At 33.6% G+C, this 5679-nt stretch overlaps 1 pseudogene; it reads left to right on the plus strand.

Annotated features, from left to right (window-relative positions):
- The first annotated feature begins 4678 nt into the window (after positions 1-4678).
- LOC125364782 lies at positions 4679-5426 on the plus strand (annotated as a pseudogene).
- The last annotated feature ends 253 nt before the right edge of the window (positions 5427-5679 follow it).

Consider the following 5679-nt stretch of genomic DNA (forward strand, 5'->3'; position numbering starts at 1 on the left):
ACAAATAAAAGATGGGAAAACTGAATTATTAATCAAAAAGGAACTAGACATGAAGCACTGGGGATTTTTCAACCTACCATGCTGCAGAAATTGAGAAAGTATGTTTATTAGAGAACATGAAGGATGTATACAATCCTTTTATAGAAGAAGTTACTATATAGAGACCCTGTCAGCCATTTCAAACAAACCCAGATTATATTCTTCAAGAGAAGGAAATAATTAATCTGAAGAGAATTCCAAAATTGTTGAGAATGTCATACCCATTGCAAGACCAGGGTGCAATAAGTGAGAGCTATTTCTTCTGCATTTTAGCTAGGTCAGGATATCTCGCCTAGTGCCTTCAAGGATTATTCGAGGAGAGCTGAGCTCACACAGGGACAGAAAGTCATGAGTGCAATGCCACTACTATGGTCAACAGTGCAGTGTTTCAAACATTTTCTATCTACCTGTAGCTTAGTACCATAAACTATTATCCCTTACATATTTGTTTTGGGCAGGTAGAATTTGAGTCCTTGTTTTCTTGCTTAACTTTTTCAATTCATTTCTGGTTCTCTCCCACTAGAGGAATTCGCTCAGTCTGATGGTTATGTTAGTTAACTAGAATAGTCTTGAGAACATTTTTGCCTAGGAAGGTCTGGTGCTCAGATCCTTATATCCTCGCATCCTGAACAGTACAGGAATGAGCCACCCAGGGCTCGAATTCCAGCATATTTAAAAAAGAAAAATAAACAAAATTTTTTGAAAGGGGTGATATTGATGAAGATCTAGTGTATTCATAAACTGCTTTATTAAATGTCAATTCTGTTGTACAACATAAGGATAATTAAAAAGCAACAAACAAAACACTTTCTATGTTAATTAAATAAAATATGTCACAAAACAATTTACAAAAGTGTATCCTGCATAAAATTTTAAAACAATTTACTCAGATACCCTCCTAAGGTTTCTCAAACAAGCTGCCAAGAAGTATTTTCATTACTAGCAATTTCCATGTTACAACTTCTTGATTCTACTTGAAACTATTATTTATAGTACTTTGCTGAGGTCATTTTTATTGACACTCTAAGTGATATTTAAATTATTTAATTCAATGGTCAATTCTCAGTCTCAGTCCTATTTCATATAAAATTAGAATCTCCTTCAGTTTTTGTGAATTTGCAACATTTCATTTCTTGGGTAACAGAGATGTTGACATTGTCATTATTTAATCGGAAACCATTTTCCAGCCTTTTCTACTTGTTCCTTCTCAGAAATCATAGTAACAGATGTTGAATGCCCCAGGGCCTTTTTCCTGTTACTATTTTGTCATTGTCCATCAATTTTTTAAATACCACCTATAAGCTAACAAATGTCTGAAGTGTATTCCTGTCCCTAACTACACCCCAAACTATATATATGCTACTATTTGTGTATGTCCAAGAAATAAAAGAATATCATTTTAAATGATATTCTTTAATACTTTCCTCAATATTTAAATCAAATCTAGTTATGAATCTCAGCCGCTGGTATCCAATTAAGCTTTATTATTAGGAATTGAAAAATTAAAGTTCTGTAATGAATCCCACCAAACATAAAGATCTAATATTCATTCTTCAAAATTAACTATGTTTTAGGATTTACCAAAGTACTTATAATCTATAATATACTACTCTTCGATTACACTAGTAATGCAGTTGTATATAAAGTAAATATATTTATAATCCTTTCTTGCCCAAATTCTAATTCTTACTTGTGGAGAGAAAGTAGAAGAAGAGGTAGGTAAGAGAGGAAATGATGACATTAGTAATATGTATTGTTTGCCTTGTCTTACTCTACTCACCCTGCTGTGAGTAGGCCTTTAGCTTTGGCAAACATGGCATTGCTACCAGACCATGTAGCATTTGCTGACTTTTCTTCTTTGAAGAAAAAGCTGATAGCTGTTCAAGAAGTTCATTTCCCTCCTGTGCTGCCTGCATTATATTCCAAGAATGGCAATCAAATTGGCATCCATCTATACAACATCTGCTCTCTTCCAAGTCATGTATTCCAGGATACCTTAGTATGAAATGTTCTAAAAAACTGAAAATTACTTTTTCTTTTATATTTTTCAGTTTTTAATCTCATAGCTACTAATAATAATTGTGAAAATAGTATTTTCTATCATTTATTTTGGTAGCAAAATTTGCTTAGATATAAGCTTATTTAAGTGCCTTGTTGCTCTTGCATTTGTGAACATTCAAATGAGGAAATATTATTGTGTTTGATTTTCACAGCCAACCTGCATCAAATCTCCTGAAAGATGAAACATGAAAATGAAGCTCTATTTACATAGTTACCAAATAACCTATTTTATTTCACATTTGCATGACAGTGATAGGGATAAAGACAGAGAAAGAGAGAAACAGAGGGAGAGAAAGAATCCAGGCCCAAGCCTGTTAGCCTAACTATTCTGGAGGCTGAGATCCCAGGATAGCAGTTAAAAGCCACCTGAACAGGAAAGTTCTGAAACATTTTTCTCCAATAAAACTGTCATAAAAGCTGGGAGTTAACTGGAGTTGTAGCCCAAGTGGTAGAGCACTAGCCTGACAGAGGAGTTGGGGTTCAGTGGGGAAAAACAAGTAGAGAGACAGAGAGTGCTAAAAAGTTCATACTTTTTTTGTCTTCTCATTTTTGGTGTGTTGAGCAGTTATTTTTCTAATATGCTACTGAAAAAAATTGCGAGGATTTCAATTTTCCCTCTAGGGTTATTTCGTAGTCTCCATCTCCAGCAACCATTCACTTGGAGAGGTTAATCACTGCCACAGTGAGGAGCTCTGAATAATGTAAGTTAAAGAAGTAAATCTGTAAGGATGAGAGTATTTATCTTTCCTTCTGTATAGCACAGAATTGTTAGAAAACAATCCATTATAATACTATTCCTATAGCAGTTTATTCCTAGTGAACATCAAAAGTAATTGTATGTTTCATTGCAAACATCTCTAACAAGTAATGCATAAACCCTGAATGACTGAGTGATGCTTTGGAATGAAAGATACTTAAGTATCTAGCTGAAGACATTTTGCTAACAGACACTTTGCTAGATAGTCATATTTTTCTTTAAAAGCTATAAACTCTTTCACCTCTCCTTTCCTTTCCTACATTAGTAGGGGGACTTAACTTTTTTCAGACTGCGATTAGTAGCTTTTCTTTATATTATTGAAGACAAACAATTTATAAATAAAATTATTCACTTGCTAATTTAGTAGCAGAAATAAATAGCGATGGCTGGTGAGCCAGAGGCTCCACTGCTCTTTTCAAATATTACACCTATGAATTTTCTGCTAAATAAATGAAAAATATTTACTGTAAAAATCAGTTGATTTATGAAACCAGAAATAATTATAAATCATCAAAATTAAGATTCAGTTCATATAAAGAGTTAATTATGTACATTTATTTATTTATTTACATATTACTGATTTTTGTATATTGCTGAAGGAGTGTATTAGCACTAGGAATTTTGGAGGTTGTGCCCAGATTCTTTTAGATATGAGATCATATCTGAAAATAGTGATAATTTGACTTCTACTTTCTCTCCAAGGATCCATTTTTTCCTTCAATTATTGGAATTCTAAAGTTGTATTGAAGAGGTGTACAAAGAATGGATATCATATTTCTGTTCCTAATGTTACAGGAAATTCTTTTAACTTTTCATCATTTAGTTTGACGTTGACTATAAATTTTGTCATGTATGGTTTTCATTTTGTTACAGTTCATTTCTCCTGTTCCTAGCTTCTTCATAACTTTCATCATAAAGAATATTGCATTTTGCCAGAGGTTTTCCTTACATCGTTTGAGATTATTTTATAATTCTTATCCTTGATCTCATAAATGAGTTAAAACTAATAACATTTATTGATATACTTGTATTGTATCAACTTGAATATTTGTAATATGAACAATTTGATGATGGAATACAATCTTTAAGACTGTTGAGTTATGTTGTCAAATATTTTATCCAATTTTATATTTGTGTAATCATTAAATATATTTATTTATAGTTCTCCTTTGTTGTTGTTGTACCCCTATTTAGCTTTGGGAAATCATTCAAAAATGAGTTCAGGAGTGATACCTCCCTTTCCATTTCAGAGAAAATTTTGAGAAAATGAAATTTTTTTTGTTTTATGATATCTTATCTTTTAATCAGTAAGAACAAGTTACAAATTGCTTAAATTTTAAAATGAGCATCTTTTCATTTCTTAAAATATAAATTTTAAGAATAGACATATTTTTTTATGTGTTGAAGAAATGAAATGCAATGTTTATATTCAATAAAATTGAGAGTGTGGTCTAATGTTAGCAATTCAAATTTTCAGAGAAAATGACCTGATAAATCACACATAGGAAGGTTTCATGTAAACTATTAATGATTCCAATGTTACAGTCAATGAGATTTTGAATAGAAATCCTATCATTAGTATACATTTTCCTTTATTAAGTGAAATATCCCACAGTAACAGTTACATATTAATCAATATAATTGGTATTTAATTGTCCTTTGTGTATCTCATACTTACCATCCTTAAAAAATAGCTTTGTTCTAAATCCTATCACTGGCTTGTTTTGAACGAACTACTAGCACTGCAGCAGCTACAAAGGTCACGAATTTAAAGAGTACAAAAGAATGTCTAGAACCTAGTTCTCTTTCTCCTCTTGCAAGATGGCCGGTGAAAAGGCTGAGAAGCCAGACACTAAGAGGAAGAAACCTAAAGCCAAGAAGGCTGGTGTCAATAGCAAGGTGAAGGAGGCTCCTCCCAAGAAAGGGACTCCCCACTTCAGCCGAAACTGATCCTGTTCTGAGAAAAAGAAGGTTCTTGCGACTGCCACAAAACCAGTTGGTGGTGACAAGAACGGTGGTATCGGGTGGTGGTTAAGCTTTGAAAAATGCCTAGATACCACCCCACTGACGATGTGCATCGGAAGCTGCTGAGCCATGGCAAGAGGCCCTTCAGTCAGCATGTGCGAAGGCTGAGGAGCAGCATCACTCCCGGGACCATCCTCATCATCCTCACTGGGAGCCACACAGGTAAGAGAGTGGTTTTCTTGAAGCAGCTGGGCAGTGCCTTACTACTTGTGAAGGGACCTCTGTGCCTCATTCATAGATGCCTCTGCATAGAACACACCAGAAATTTGTTATTGCCACCTCCACAAAAATTGATCTCAGCAAGGTGAAGATCCCCAAAGCACCTCACTGATGAGTACTTGAAGGAGTTGCGGAAGCCCAGACACCAGGAGGGCGAGACACAGCAAAAGAGAAATACGAGGTTACAGAGCAGAGCAAGTTTGACCAGAAAGTTGTGGACTCACAAATTCTACCCAAAATCAAATCTGTTTCTCAGTACCAAGGCTACATGAGATCTTTTTTTTCTCTAACAAATGGGATTTATCTTCACAAAGTAGTGTTCTAAACTTACCAAGAGCCTTGGTAAGTTTAATTAATTTATTTATACTAAAAAAAAAAATATCTACCTAGGATTCTGAATAAGCTTTATATGGCAGACTGTCTTCAAATAAACTCAGAAAAAAAGCTATAGTAATATATATATATATATATATATATATATAATCGATATACAGACCTAGACATATGACCACAAAAATAAAGAATAATCAAAGGACAATAAAATGTCAAATGATCAATGTGCCTAAATCATCTCATTT

This window comes from Perognathus longimembris, chromosome 16 (assembly GCF_023159225.1).
Source record: "Perognathus longimembris pacificus isolate PPM17 chromosome 16, ASM2315922v1, whole genome shotgun sequence".
NCBI lineage: Eukaryota > Metazoa > Chordata > Mammalia > Rodentia > Heteromyidae > Perognathus > Perognathus longimembris.